This window comes from Indicator indicator, chromosome 23, assembly GCF_027791375.1.
Source record: "Indicator indicator isolate 239-I01 chromosome 23, UM_Iind_1.1, whole genome shotgun sequence".
Taxonomy (NCBI): domain Eukaryota; kingdom Metazoa; phylum Chordata; class Aves; order Piciformes; family Indicatoridae; genus Indicator; species Indicator indicator.
In genome coordinates, this window is record NC_072032.1 from 7,318,484 (window position 1) to 7,334,687 (window position 16,204).

The window sequence follows — 16,204 nt, forward strand, 5'->3', positions numbered from 1 at the left end:
CTGGTGGCCTCCTTCCTGCTCTGCACCAGCAGAGCTGAGACCTTGACTTGCCCAGCTTGAGTGAAGGTGTGGTTCTGGGCAGCCTTGGGCAGGACATGACAGCTGATAGGAACTGGCACTGCTGGAGCAGGACATCCTGTTCTTGGGAGAAACATCACTGCTGCCTCAGCCTGTCAGAAGCCAGACAGGTTTGGAGAGTTGAGGACAATGTCTGGTTTAGTTGGGGACACAGGGTTCACCACCCATGGAAGAGCAACCAAACTGACAGGAAGAGGACCCTGTGCTAGCCTAGGACATTGTTTTTGATCAGCCATGACACTGCTTTTTATTGTCTGAACCAGCTAGCAAAAGCATTTAACCTCACCAGAGAAAGGGCAGCAGTGCAGAAATGAACCTCTTTGTTTGTGCCCCTCTGCCCTGGAGCGGCATCAAACTTTTCCTGTCAGAGTTTTTCCAACTTGTCTGGTTGCTGAAAGAAGGGAGAGTGTGCCAGGCCCTTTTCAGTGGTGTCCTGTGATAGGACAGGGGGCAATGGGCACAAACTGGAACCCAGGAGGTTCCACCTCAACATGAGAAAAAACTTCTTTGCTATGGGTGCTGGAGCTGTGGAGCAGGCTTCTGAGAGAGGAGGTGGAGTCTATGGAGACTTTGAAGACCCATCTGGATGTGCTCCTGTGTGACCTGCCTTAGGTGACCCTCCTCAGACAGGAGGGTTGGGCTCAATGATCTCCAGAGGTCCCTTCTAACCCCCAGGATTCTGTGGTCCTTTGAAACCATGGGGACATGTGTCCTTGGGCAGAAGGGACACAGGCAGGAGGACTTGGCCCCACAGGGCATGAGCAGCAAGTGGGATAACCAGTGGATAAAATGGAAAATGGGCTCTGGCCTCACTAAACATGATGGGCTCACCTCAAAATCATCATCAGGACCACTGAGTTTGATCCTAATCACAACAGCTTGATGGATGCTCTTCACAATGAGAGTGGTGAGAGTGGAACAGCTTGACTAGAGAGGTGGTTGAAGCCCTACCCCTGGAGACTTTCAAGATCAGACTTGATGCCCTGGGCAGCCTGCTCTGGTTGGAGACGTCCCTGCTGGCTGCAGGGGGGTTGGACAAGATGACCTTTGAGGGTCCCTTCCAGCCCAGTGCATTCTGTGATGTATGAAGTTTGGCAGCTTGAGGGTGATGAGGGGGGAGCCTCACTCTGCCATCACCAGTGTGGGGATTCTGTTTACAACTTGCTTGCTCTGAAGCTAAAATGGGAGCTGCTTTGAGCTGAGGACTCTTCTGGGGTTGTTTTTGTTCTTGTTTTGCTTCTTGCAGGAAACCCAGGGTGTCTGGAAACTGAAATCCTTTCCCTTGACGAGGTCACGGGGGGCTGGCCAGCAGCCAAGCACAGGACTCATGCTGCAGCTCTGCCTGTTCCTCTCCAGGACCCCATGGCTTCCTCCAGCCCACTGCTGCTGCATGTTCCTCTGCATGCTGCAGGACGAGGCTGAGCTGTGCTCTTCTGTTTGGTGTTCAGCTGGCACTGTGCTTTAGAAGGCCACCAATGCCTTCAGACCTGGTACAGCCTCTGAGTATACCTCCCTCCCCGTGCTGGGGGGAGGTTGACTTGGCCAAGCCTCATGATCAGAGTCAGGTGATGATATTGGGCACAACACCAGGAGAATGAACAGCTGGCTGGTGGAGATCAGCTGCTGGTCCTGCCTCCTGGTGAGCTGTGTTGCTGCAAAAATGAGTGCCTGGCCCTCTCCCCTGCTCTGGAGCTTAACCACAGCGTGTTTGACAGGTGAGTGCTCCTGAAGTGGTGCTTCTCTTTGGCTGGGTGTGGGCAAAACTGTGATGGGCTTCACTGCAGCTGGGCTTCACCTTCCTGGGGTGCTGGAGAAAATCAGGGAGAAAGAAGGGAAGGAAGGAGGAGGGGTTGGAAGCAGGCTGAATGGGGTGAACACAGAAACTTGCTTTTGCCAGAAGGGAAACAAAAAGGCAGAAAAACAGCTCTGTTGCTCTGTGTGCCCTCTTCATGGCCTTCTCTTAAACCCCAAGGGACAGGACGCTGCAGGATGCTCTCTTTCTTGAGGTGTTTGGGTAACTGGGGCTGCATAAGAGAGCACAGATCAAATGCCTGGGTTTGTTGTCATGCCCCTGCCTACTCCTCTCCTTGTTCTCACCCTTTTGTGCTGTTTAGCTAGCAAAAAAACCCAAAACCAAACAAAAACCAAACCAAAGCAAGAAAACCCCTGTGTTCTTACAGAAGCAGCTCCTTGGGGCAAGGTACTGCCCTGCTCCCCCTCACTGCAGCACACCTGCTTTTAGAGGGTCTCAGGCTGCTGGGGGCCATGCAGCCACCTCCCTTTCTGGGGTATGAATCCATCATCTCTGCTGGAACAATTGCATTCACAGAGTTCCTTGGTGAGGGGGAAAAACTGTTCAGAGCAATGACCTGGGCAGCTTCATCTTAGCTGTGTGCACCTGGGGCAGCCTGACCACCCACCAAGGCTTGAGCCCTAGTCTGGCACTCATAGCATCACAGAATCCTGGGCTGGCTTGAGTCAGAAGGGTCCTAATGATCATGGAGTTCCATCCCCCTGCCACAGGGGACACCTCCCACTAGCCCAGCTTGCTCATGGCTTCATCCAGCCTGGCCTTGAACACTTCCAGGCAGGGGGCATCCACAACCTCCCTGGGCAACCTGTTCCAGTGTCTCACCACCCTCACTGCAAAGAATTTCTTTCTAATCTCCAGTCTAAATCTGCCCTCCTCAAACTTCAGTCCAGGGGAGCTACTGAAGATGGGTTTTGCCCTCAGTGGAGTACAAAGCAGGCAGTGTGCAACAGGAGGAAGCATTCCCAAGGAGCTCTCTCCATGTGATCACAGCTTCATAAGGACTCTTTTATTCAGTGTCTTGATGTTAGGATAGAAATTTAGCCCAGACTTACTGGTCAGCTGGATCTGCACATTGTTGTTCAGACCATGGTGGTGCTAAGGCCTGGGGACCCATGGTGCCCAGCCATGTCCAGCATGTTGCAGCCAAAATTGAGAGAATCACTGAATATGTTGTTGGAAGAAACCTTTAAAGGTCATCTGGTCCAACCCCCATGCAGTGAACAGGGACATCCTTAACCTGATCAGGTTGCTCAGAACCCCAAGTAACCTGATCTTGAATGTTTCTGGAGATGGGGCTTCTACCACATCCTCAGCAAACTTGTGCCAGGATTTCACCAGCCTCAAAGGCTGGAGGAGGGAGTGGGCTTGATGAAAAGCCTCTGAGGAACCCATGGGTCTGGAGCCACTTGGTGGTGCTGCCCCTCTGACTCCCAAACTTCTCATCTTGCTCCTGTCCTTCTACATGCTACTGTTGGGTGTCAGCTGCACCCTTTGCTTCCCCACTCCAGTCTAGAAGAGTCAGATCTCCTCAACTTTGGCATCTGCTGAGTTGTGGCCTCCTGGAGCTGCCACTTTCTTTCTATGATAAGTCTCTCGTGTGCCAGGAATGCTCAGATGCTGCCAGTGTTCACCTCCTTGCTTCTGTGTTGCTCTGCAGTGGAGTTTCTGGACATCAGACAAACACGCAAGGGTGTTAAGCAGTTGATGAAGACCCAATGGGAAGGTTCCATTGAAGGCAGAACAGCAATTCAGCCACTAATGATGTCTGTTTCTCTCCTAGGTATTGCTTTAGGCCAGACAACCATCACCCAGTTCCCCACTGCATCAACCCCAGCACCTCCCAGTGCAGCCATCACCCAGGTCCCCGTTGTACCAACCCCAGCACCTCCCAGTGCAGCCATCACCCAGGTCCCTATTGAACCAACCCCAGCACCTCCCAGTGCAGCCATCACCCAGCTCCCCATTGAACCAACCCCAGCACCTCCCAGTGCAGCCATCACCCAGCTCCCCACTGCATCAACCCCAGCACCTCCCACCCAGGTCCCCACTGCACCTCCCAGTTTAGCCACTACTGTGGCCTCTGCTCCCCCTGGTGCCACTGCCACGCTGTCAGCTGGGGTGGCATCAACCAGCCCAAGCCTTGCTGTGTCCACAGCAGCACTCCCTGCTGCTCCCAGCACACAACAGCCTGCTCAGACTCTGCCTGTCCCCACGGATGGGACCATCCTCATCTCTGGCAGCACAACCGCCTCTCAAGCATCCGCAGGACCATCCACCAGGGCCCCAGCCTCCCCTCCAGGCGTGACCACATCTGCTGGGGTCCCATCAGCAGCTCCACTCCTCACCACCGCTGAGCCCTGGAACTGCAGCGGAGTGAACGTGACAGCCTGTGCCCGCTGCTCCCCAGGGACGGTTCCCAGTGAAGGTAGGGTCCCTGCTCACCCAGCTCCCCTCTTAGGTGGGAAAGTCACTTGGCTCCTCACCACAAGAAGGACATTGAGGGGCTGGAGCACGTCCAGAGGAGGGCAGCAAAGCTGGTGAAGGGTCTGGAGAATGGGTCTGGTGAGGAGCAGCTGAGGGAGCTGGGGGTGTTTAGAAGAGAAGAGGAAGCTGAAAGGAGACCCCGTTGTTCTCTGCACCTCCCTGAAAGGAAGGAACAGAGGAATAAGCAGCTCTCATGCTTTAGAGTAAATCTGCAGAGGACAGGAGGTGATTCCCACCTCCTTTGTGTGCAGGATGTTCATCCACAGGACCTTCTCTTGCCTGGGGTTGCTGCAGCACCAGGACTGGTTCCTGCAAGCTGGTGGATGCCAGGGCTGATGTGTGCAGCTCCAGCGAGTCCCACAGAGTTCCTCTGTGCAGCTGGAATTTGTTTTGTGGAGCAGAGAGAGCTAGAGCTTGTCTGGTGGGAATGCCATGGTGCTTTGCTTGGAGAAAGGCTGGTGCTGCTTGATGCAGGTGGGGATGCTCGGGGGTTTTACTCTTCAGGTCTGCTTCCCATGAGCCTGAATTATCAGTGGCCCAAAGGAGCAGATTGGGAGGGGTTGTTTTGGGTGTGTGTTGGAGAGAAAACAAGGAAAACCTGCCTGGCCCCTCAGTGTGGAAGAGAAAAAAAACAGCCATTTGATTACACTGGAATCATAGGGTGGTGGGGGTTAGAAGGGACCACCAGAGATCATCAAGTCCAAGCCTCCTGCCAGAGCAGGGTCACAAAGGGCAGGTCACACAGGAACACATCCAGATGGGTTTGAAAGCTTCCAGAGAAGGAGACTCCACCTCCTCTCTCAGCAGCCTGTTCCAGGGCTCCAGCACCCTCACAAATAAGTTTCTCCTCACGTTGAGGTGGAACCTCCTGGGTTTCAGTTTGTGTCCATTGCCCCTTGTCCTATCACAGGACACCACTGAGAAGAGCCTGGACCTTCTTCTTGACACCCATGCTTCAGATATTGATGAACATTGATCAGATCCCCCTCTCAGGATGCTCTTCTCCAGACTAAACAGCCCCAGGGCTCTCAGCCTTTCCTCATCAGACATGTTCCAATCTCTTCAGCATCCTCACAGCCTTTGCTGGACACTCTCCGGTAGTCCCCTGTCCCTCCTGAACTAGGGAGCCCAGAACTGGACACAATACTCCAGCTGTTGTTCTCCTCAGGGCAGAGCAGAGGGGTAGGAGAACCTCCTTTGATAGACCTATCCATTGATAGACTTGAGGCCTTGGGTCATCATCTGGCTGTCCTTCAGCTTGCTGAGGCTGCAGAGCAGCACCAGCAGCATTGCTCTTGCAGTCTCTGCCCTCTGTCTTGCTGCAGGAGCAGCAGCCCAGCCCTTCTGTCCTCCTGGCACTGACCTCTTTGGAGGAGCACAAAGGTTCAAGTCTCTCAGTCCTGACCCTGAGGGTTTTTGTGTTCCATTACAGGCACCTCGAGCTGCTCATGCTGTGGAGAGGGCTCATGCACAGAGCCCACTGCCTGCACCTCCTGCCCCCTGGGCCACTACCAGCCCCAGAGTGGGCAACCATCATGCCTGCCATGTCCCCAGGGGCATTACAGCAAGTAAGTGACTGACCCCTGGGCTTGGGGGGCTGCTCTTCCTCAAACCCTTCCCAGCCAGCAGCAGCAGCACTGAACATTTTGGTGGTGTTTGGAGAGCTGGCTCTGTGGTGGTTTCTGCAAGGCATTTGCTATGCTTCCAGTTAGTTTTCCCTTCCACCCCACCCAGATCTTGCTCAGCCCTTGGGATTCTGAAGCAGTTGAAGCTCATGTCCTTCTTTTCCTCCAAAGCATCCCTGAGTGTGTTAAATTCTCACAGCCATGTGCTGCTGGTTGGGATTTGGCTCTGGTGGTGATGAATGGAGCAGCTTTCCTCTTCCCCTGCCTTTCCTCCTCTTTTGACCCCTCTTCCCACAGCTCTGCCACCTTACATCCCCTTTCCCACAGCCTTCTTAGCTAAGGTCAGGACTCTCACACCACTTCCTGTGCTTGGGCTCCTTTTTTCCACTCCTCAGTGACTTCCAACAACAGATCAATTCCTTTGGAAACTGCTGCTGGATGCCCAACATCGAGTCCCTTTCCACCTCAATCCCCTTTCCAAGAATGGATTTTAGAGCCTGACTTTAAACCGAGGGGGGGGGTTTAAACCTGGCTGCCACCTGCTTTTCAAGACCTAGAATTCAGCCTCAGAAACCTGAGTCTGACCTCTCTGTGCCTGCAGCCCACAGGCCCAGGTCATCTCTGATGTTCATGAAACAGCTTTATTTTTCCAGTGGAGCTTTCATATTCAGGGGAGTTGGAATGGTTGATTGTTCTGCCTGAGCTCCTTCATTAGAGTGATGCCTTTGCCAGCCTCATTAGTGGGACAAAGACTTGTGCTCTGCTCTTGCCTTGGTGGAGGCTGTGGTGCCCTAAACCAGCACTCACCTCCGCTGCCTTCTCTCCAAGCTTCACCAGGAGCACCCTGTGCCTTCCCTGCCCCCCTGGCCATTACACTAATGAGTCTGGAGCTGCAGCCTGCAGAGTGTGCCAGAGAGGTAGGTGTGGGGTGGGATTCAACCCAAATCCACTTTCATTAGTCCGTCTGCGTGCCTTTGCCCGGGGCCAGATGCAATTAAGCACCAGGGAGTGAGCAGGGTGCTGTGTTCAGGCTGAGCAGAGCAGATCCCTTCCCCTTCTGTTACTGGGGGTGGTGTTGTTCATAGATCCACAGAATGGCTTGGGTTGGATGGGACCTTAGTGGTCCTCTAGTACCACCCCCCTGCCATGGGCAGGCACAGCTTCCACTGGACCAGCTTGCTTAAGGTCTGACCCAGCCTGGCCTTGAACACCTTCAGGGAGGGGGCATCCACAACCTCCCTGGGCACCCCCGTTAGGATGTCAAAGATCAGATCTGAGAGCCATGCTCCTCTGTGCACCAAGGGGTTGCTACCACTGCAGCAAAAGCCTTCTCCAGCTAGGAAAGGAGGTTTATGAAAGGTGAGTTAAGCACAAGGGGTAGGAGGATGTCAGGAAATTGAAATATTTCCCTGGTTTTAGTAGGAAAAAAATGAGTAGAAACTATCTTTGCTTTCAGCAAAGGGTCTGCAGCTGTTCTGCCTCTGCTGGTGGTGTAGGGAGGGAGAGCAAGCAGCAGATTGCTGCTCTGAGCAAAGAGATCCTGGTTGGTGGGTCTTGTGTCCTTCCCTTTGGGGAGATGCACCCCAGACCTCCTGGGACAGGGGAGCTGCTGGAGGGGTCTCCCCTAGCCAGGGACCTGCTCCAGCTGGATAGCCCAGGAGTTTCCTGGGATGTCCTATTTCAGCTTCATTCCAGTTCAGCTACTTCTGCTGGGAAGGTTGGCAGGTCTCTGTCCCCAAGCAAGAGTGACACCAAGGCCATCTGCTTGACCCCCCCCAGGCTTCCCTCAGCATGGCAGAGGCCATCAGGAACTTTTTATTGCTTTTTCAAGGCTTTTGACAAACAGAAACCCAAACAACATCCTGAAGCAGCCCATGAGATGCCCCCACAGTGTGCTGTGGGGAGTTGGTTGGGTTGCTTCTAAAAAGGAGATGAGCAAATAAAGAAGGATGCGGGGCAGTGATAGCAGAGGGAAGATCCTGATGCCTTCTCTTCTCTTTTCCAGGCTATTTTAGCTCCCAGCACAATGCAGTTTTTTGTCTGCCTTGCCTGCCTGGATCATTCTGCAAGTAAGAGCTGTGCTGGTGCTGGCTCTCAGGTGGGCAGGAGGGGAGGGGTCCCATTAGCCACTGAGCTCAGAGACGCAACAGTGGCCAAAGGCAAGCCCCTTGCCACTGCAGCTGTAGGGAGGCTGGTGCTGAGCCCTGGTGAGTGAGGGGTGGAATGATGGAGGGGAACATCCTGGCTGGATATGGAGGTACCCTGAGATGAGGTGGTGAAGCATCAGCTTGCAGCCCACCTCTGCCACCCCCTCTTGCCAGCACTGCTGTGCACACCTCTGATAAACACCCAGGTGCTGGCACAGGGATCCAGCTGAGCATCCCCCTGGGGTTTGTAGAGTCAAGCTGAGCTGCTGGTTTGTTTGTCCTGAGCTGAGATGTGCAGAAAGCAGTAGCTAAAGGATCCTGGCTGAGCTGCCACCTCTGTGGTGGGAGAGAGGAGGGCCTGGAGAGGTGCTATGGGACACCTTCTGATAGGCTCACACCCTGCTGTGTAGGGATGCCTGCATGGGGGCTGTAGGGCTTGTGTCCAAGGCAGGTGAATTGGCACCTGGAGACTTAGGGAATCATATAATGGTTTGGATTGGAAGGGACCTTCAAGACTATCTAGTTCCAACCCCCCTGCCATGGGCAGGGACACCTCCCATCCAGCCTGCCTTTGAACAGCTGTAAGATACTTTCCTTCTGACCTCGAGCTTGTCCTGACCCATGTCGTGCAGCAGAGCTCTGCTGACCTTTGACTGAATTGCCACCAGACTGGACCCAGAGCCTGGCAGCACCCAGCTCCCTTCAGCACCTGCTGACCAGTCCCAGCCAGCTTTGCTAAGGCATAGCAGCTGCTGGGGCAGTAAGTTCCTAGAAGCTCCATGCAAATAAGCATCCAGGAGGAGGACAGAAATGTCCTCATGTGCCCTGAGTGGACAGGAGAGGAGCCAGGCTGGAGAGACACACCCTGAGCACCCACAAGATGGCAAAGGCTTAGCCAAAGGCTGACCCTGGAGACTTCAGGGCCATATGCAAGAGGGCTTTGGTTGGGCTGCTCTGCTCGTGGCAGTGCTGGTCCTGCAGCCCTGTCTGCCTTGTCTCCCCTGCAGCACCACCAGCTGCACAGTGTGCCAGCCCTGCCCGGGCGGGCAGGAGGCGCCGCAGGAGGCAGCGGAGGAGTGCTCACCCTGCCTGCCAGGTAAGCCCTGCCCTGGGGTGGGGGACAGCCAGCTGGGACCACAGGGCTTCAGCTTCCCTCTCAAAGCTCATTCCTCAGGCTCTGCTCACCCAGAGGACACTGCTGCCTGCCAGCACCAATGTCCCAGCTGACAGCTGCAGAGCAAATCGTTGCCCTCCTCACGGTGGTGATGGGAAGGTGCTGAGGGTTTTCAGCCCTTCCAGGTTTGCTAGGACCTGTTGCTGGTGGCTGTGCCTATGCCACACCTTCCCACCAGCATGGTCAATGGCCAAGAGGAAGGCTGGGCCCCTGCATGCCAGGGCTGCCAAAAGCTGCAGCAAGGTACAGCTCCAGCAAACGAATCTCTCCCCCAGTGGTGGCTGCTTTGCTGAGGGAACCAGGGACTTGCTGCTAGGGGTTGGGGATGCTCCAGGAGAACCAGGGGCAAAGGGGACATTCAGTGAGGGGGAGTGAGGAAATGATTGTGCCCCTTTCCTTGATGTCTTCAATAGTATCAGACAAATCTCCAACACCATCCAACAGCAGTGGGAGGGCAGAGCTCTGCAGCCAGTGCTGGAGTCTCCACTCTGGGGACAGCAGCACCCCAGGGACTTGTTGTAGTCAAGGCTGTTTTTAACCAAGCAGCAAAGCATTTACCATGTTGAGACCCAGGACTCCTGTGCCACACAAAGCTTAGGAAACTCTGCTCAGCAAGCTTCCAGCAGCTGGGAGAGGATGAAACCTGCTGACCTCCAGAATTCCTCCTGCTTTCAAGCCAGAGCTCGCTCCTGAACCCAGCTCCACCATACTCCCATCACACTGAACCAGATCCAGCCCCAGATCCCCTCCAGTCCCCCTGTCCCTGCTTGTTCTTTGTCCTGTCCCTTTGCCACCCAGCAAGAACCAAAGGCCAGGCTCAGCTCTTGTTAGGTACCTGAAATATTTCATGGTCCTGCTCTCTGGGGCTTGGAAAGCTGAATCATCCCCATGCAAGTGCAAAGGCTCCAGGGGCTAGCCCAGGTCTTAATGTTGTGCTTATTTGCTGGTTTTAGGTATGTTCAAAGGTCCCAGTGACAGCAAATGCCAGCTCTGCAGGACAGGAGAGTACCAGTTACAGAGGGGCAAGGAGAGCTGTGACCTGTGCCCAGAGAATCACTACTGCCCTGTGAGTCTCCATCAGCTGGGCTGAGAGCCTGGGGGGACATGGACAGCTGTCCTGTGCCACACCTCAGCTGCCAACATTGGATCTGAGCCCCCTTCCTCTTCTTCAGCACAGAGCCCTGATGGATAAAGTTATGGCAGCAGGAGCCTGGCTTTGTGCCACCCTGGAAGCTGCCTGGTGTCAGGGGGCCCTCACTCAGGGGAGTGTCAGAGGATGGGGTGCTCCTTAATGAGGGGGGGACTGATGCATGGATGTGGTGTGTAATGACACCACCTGCCCTTCACCCTGCTCAGAGGAACACCCCAGGGTGGACAGGGTGAATTTAATGATGGCAGGAAGGGCCAGGAGGATGCTCAGAGGAGAAGCCCTGCCATGTGGGGAGAGGCTGAGAGCTGGGGGTTGTTCAGCCTGGAGAAGGGAAGGCTCAGGGGAGACCTGAGGGACCAGTACATAAAAGGTGGCTAGCGGGAGGATGGAGACTCCCTTTGTACAAGGAGGAGTCCTATGGAAAAGACAAGGGCTGATGGGGATAAGTTACTGCTGGGGAGAGTCCCATTGGGCTCCAGAAGAAAATGGGAACAGTTGGACATATGGAATCTTCTCCCAGGGGAAGCAGTGGATTCCCCTACATGGGACAGTTTTAAGACTCAGCTTGACAAGGTGCTAGGCCAGCTCCTTTCAACTGCACCATCACCTGGAAAGGTTAAACCAGATGATGCTTGGGGTCCCTTCCAACCTGGCATTCTGGGATTTCTTGGTTGCTTTTCTCCTGGTTTTTCTTTCTCACTGCTGAAGTGCCACCTCCTTTCACACTAGTTACTTGCAGCCTGGCCTGTTTGCTGGTGCTGAGTGGATTGCTTCTTCTCTTGGGCAGCGCCCAGATGTGACCCCTGTGAGGTGCCCTCCTGATGCCTTCTGCCCCGCAGGCAGCGTGGTGCCAGAGTACTGCATGGAGCTCTTTCTGTACAAGGCAGGGGACTCCTGCCAGCTGACTCCCCTGGTGCTCAGCCTCCTGGCTGTCTTCTCAGCAGGTAAGCCTTGCTCTTCTCTCTCCTCTGGTAGACTTAGACAACACCCCTCTGCAGCTGGCCACCTTCATTACCCCAGCAGTGTTCGCTGGTGGTTTGTGTTTCTGGAAAGCTGGACTTCCACCAAAGGTCTCCCTGGCTGATCTTAATGCCAGTGATGATCCTCTCCCCCTCTGTAAGTGGGGGCAGTGCTGTGTGTGCTCTGAAGGAAGGCCAGCACGCTGCTGCATGGCCCTTGGACCTAGCTGTATGTCCTCAGCAAGCAGGAACCCCTTGGCTGCCCAAAAGTAAGCGAGAGGACAATTTGCTTTTGGTGTGAGATTTCCAGCTTCCTGCTTCCCCCTGTCACTCTCAGGCTGAAGTGCTGGCAGCTTGTGCAGTGCTGTTTGTGTGACGCTGTGTGAAGCAGCAGAAGACAACCACCACCTCCTGAGCGTGTGGAGATGCCACCCCTTGGCATGAGCTCTTCAGGGCAAGCCCCTGGGTGGAGCTTTTCCAGCTGGAAGCCACCCCAGGAACAGTCAATTGCCAAGCAATGACCATGCTTCTGCAGTCTCAGCAAAGGGGAGCAGGAAGGGTGCTGTGGGCTTTAATCAAAGTTTTAATTAGAGATAACAGTCATGATGCAAACAAGCAGCTCCTGCTGCTCTGGCTTGTGAGGAAGGGCAGCTGAGCAAGCTGGGAAGAGAGGGAGTTTGAAGACTCAGCTTGCCAGGGTGCTGGGCCAGCTCATTTCAGCTCTTTTACCTAGAAAGGTTGGACCAGATCAGCCTTGGGGTCCCTCCCAACCTGGCACTCTGTGACTGTGACTCGTCTCCTCCTGTGCACAGGCAGAGGAACAGAAGCCCCACTCTAAGTGCCACCAGCTCTCTTGCCACAAGATGCTCACCTCTAAGGCCTCAGAGGATGAGGAATTACAGCCTCACCCCCACAGGTTCCTGGGCTGTCACTGCAGCAGTTGAGTGCCTCCCAAAGGTCCATGCTCAGTCCAGCTCCCTGCTGTTCAGAGGCAGGGAGGAGATAAAAGAGGTTCCCCACCATGGAGAGCAGAGGTGCTCTTCCAGTAGCATAGTGCCAGTTGTTCCTATCAGACTCCCCTCTTGGCACCTGAGGAGAGAACTCTGTGGATACAGAGGAGAAGAGGACAGCAGGGGCTGGAGGAGATGCAGATCTACCAGCACTGGTTGACTGCTCCTCTCCAGAGGGCTGAAAGGTCCTGCCAGGAGTGAACAAGGGTTGGTCCCACAAGCTGTGTCTTGGAGTTGCCTGACAGACTCTCCACTGGCCCCCACCACTTGTGCCAGGCTGGAGTCCAAACAGCTGCAGAGATGAGCATTAATTAGCAAGAGCAGATTAAAATGAAGTGCAGGGAAAGTCTGTCCAAGGGACACGGCCCCTGAACCAGCTCTGCTGATGAACAGGGCTGAGGGGCACAGAGGAACCAAGCCTTGCCTGCCACAGAGCTGCCTACCAAGAGGGGTAAGGGGGACAGCCCAAAGGGAACAGTTGGTCTGGCAGAGCAGTTCAGAGTTCTAGAATGGTTTGTGTTGGAAGGGACCTTCAAGATCATCCAGTTCCAACCCCCCTGCTGTGAGCAGGGACACCTTCCACTAGCCCAGCTTGCTCAAGGCCTCATCCAGCCTGGCCTTGAACACTTCCAGGGAGGGGGCATCCACAACCTCCCTGGACAACCTGTTCCAGTGTCTCACCACCCTCACTGGAAATAATTTCTTTCTAATCTCCAGTCTCCATCTCCCCTCTTCCAGCTCAAAGTCATTGCCCCTGGTCCTGTCAATACAAGCTCTTCTCAAAAGTCCCTCCCCAGCTCTCCTGGAGCTCCCTTCAGGTACTGTAAGGCTGCTCCAAGGTCTCCCTGGAGCCTTCTCTTCTCCAGGCTGAACAGCCCCAACTCTCTCAGCCTGTCCCCCAGCCCTCATCATCTTCATGGCCTCCTCTGAACCCACTCCAGCAGTTCCATATCCTTCTTGTGCTGGAGGCACCAGAACCAGAGGCAGTGCTGCAGGTGGGTTCACCATGAGGCTGTCAGCTCAGGCAACTGAACTGTGGCCATGTCTGTCTGGACAGGCTGCAGCAGTGACAGATCCCTGCTCCTCTGTTCAGATCACTTTTCCCTGCCAGAAACAACCACCAGCCCTCATTCTTTGCCAAGTATTCCCAGCTCCCTGCCCTGCCCAGCCCAGAAGGAATTTTTCCTGACAGCCCTGCTCTCAGTCTATCCTCCAAGTCAGTCTGGGCCAGTTACTTCTTGTGCTTCAGCATTAGTGCTGTGCAGAGCAAATTCATTTCTCAACAGCATCCTTTGGTGGTAACTGCAATGGACAAGGTGCCAAGTGTTCCCCAGAGCAGGGACTAAAGGGAGTGGGAGAGCAAGTTAGTGACTGACTTCATTAAACCCTGCTGTTGTTTTCTGCAGCTTCCAGAGCACAATTGGAAGGCCTGAACTGAGTCTTTGTTATTCCAGTGAGCCAAACCCTTTTGTGTGCAGAGGACGTGGGAGGAAAATCCACCCATTCATTCTGCAGAAGAGAATCCTGGAGTTGGGAAGCAAACACCACCTCCCACCTCACCTTCCCAGCTGCAACTAACACTTCCTTACCTTCCAGGTGGAGTCCTTGCTGCTATTCTGGCAATTCTGAGAAGACGACAAGGCTACAGCAAGGACTCCTTCAAGTCTCTCCTGCTAGCCAGAGGTTCAGGACAACACCCAACCTATGGTGGGATGGAGCACACAGAACCAGTCTATGCTGGCTGGTAGCACTGGACATGCCACCACTTCTCTGTCCTCTGGGGCCAGGCAGATCTGGGTGTGCAGGCAAGATGCTGAGCCATGAGCAACCTCTTTGGCACTGCTAAAGTTAAGTGCTGAGAAATAAAAGTCAAGGGTTGGGGATGGAAGAGACCTTCAATGTCAGCTAGTTCCAACTCCCCTGTCAGGGGCAGGCACACCTCCTACTGGGTAATGGCTTCAAACGGGAAGAAGCTGGATTTAGATGAGATTTGAGGAAGAAACTGCTGCCCAGGAGTGTGGTGAGGCACTGAACAGGGTGCCCAGAGAAGCTGTGGAGGCTCCAAGCCTGGCACTCTTCAAGGCCTGGTTGGCTGAGGCCTTGAGCAAGCTGCTCTATGAGGAGGTGTCCCTGCCCTCAGCAGGAGGGTTGGAACCAGAAGATCACTTCCAACCCAAACCATTCTAGGATTCTACTTTGGATCAGCAGCAACATACACAGTACCTCTCTAACCACCACCCAGAGTTCACTGCTCCCTCCATCCTTCCTCCCCAAAGGTCTTTCTCACACTGTTGGGGTAGCAAAGAGGCTGTTGGGTTTTCAGCTGCTACAACAGAATGGCATTTTGTAGGACCTGATGCTCTTAAAGGTCTTTTCCAACCAAAAGAAACCTTTCATTCCCCTTTTTTTTTTTTTGTTAAAGAAAAGAAAAAAAGGGTGCAAAAACTAGCTGGAGCTGTTTTGTATAATAAACGAATAAAAATAAAGAAGGAACAAGTTCTTAAATAACTAGGAATAAATTTTAATATCTCATAAGACACTGAAGTTTCTCAAGCAGTCAGACATGGGATAACGTGACTCAACACCGTGGAAAAAAAGGCTTTCAAGACATTTTGCTTTGCCAAGTCATTAAAATTCAAAGCAGACCCTAAAAACTGACCATGAACACAAAGCTACTGAACAAAACAGACATTTAATTTGATTACTCTTGCTGGCTTGGATGAGAACACATCGAGCACAGGCAACTGAAAAGTGTTTCCATGCTTGCTCATGTGATAAAAGAACAACACATCCTGGGGTTGGCTGTTGGGCAGCAGGTTTGAAGAGTCTGCTGGAGAAGGAAAGATGACCTCTCTACCTTGATGGGCAAGACACCAAGACCATCCTTTAATGCCACACAAGATGCCATACTGAGATGGTTTTGAAAAGGTTTTCTGTTCTAACTTTACCGAATGATAAAACAGCCTCGTGTTGCAGCATGAGAAAGCTTCATCTTTCCTCCTTCTTGTCTCTTGGGTAGTGAGTTGATCCTTTGATGTCTCTTTTTTTGCAATAAAACTTCAGCCTTTTTAGTTTTTTTTTTTTCCCCAGTGCTGCAGAGTAAGGTACAGAAGCCTTCATTTAAAAGACACCTAAAAACCTAAAGTTCAGAAACTAAAATTCTACCAGATCACCACCTGAGTGACTTAGCTGAGCTCGTGGGGTTGCATGGTCAGTACCTACTCAGGGAGAACATGATCCACCTTTCTTTCAGAGCCCAAAGTCCATGATCAGTAGAAGGAACGAGTTCCTAAGCAACTCCCAGCTCTTCCTTTGCAGTCTCAGTGATGCAAGCCTTCACTGGCCCAAGGAGCTGAGTAGTAAAGAGCAGAGAAGAGGTAGAAGGCAGCAGAAAGTCAAACAGCCACTTGCTCAGACCTGTGGGTGTGAATCTAACGTGGTGGGGAAAGCACTGAGGGATGGCTTTGAACACCAAAGCCGTTATTTACCCACAGAGAGACACACAATGGGTGGCTGTCCTGCATCCTGCCATACTGTGCTTGTCAGCCCACCACAAAGGCAGGCAGGGAGCTGGAGGTGCTACTGCAGCAGTGCCAATCAGTAACTATCTGAGGTGGTGGCTTCTGGAAGTGGGTATCTGCCTCTGGGGCCCTGGGCTGCAACTGTGCCAGGGTGCCAGAAGCTGTTACGCCTCTGTATGAAGAGGAGAAAGCAACGAAACAACTAAAATAAGATTCACAAACTCTAAAAGCAATGGAATGTAA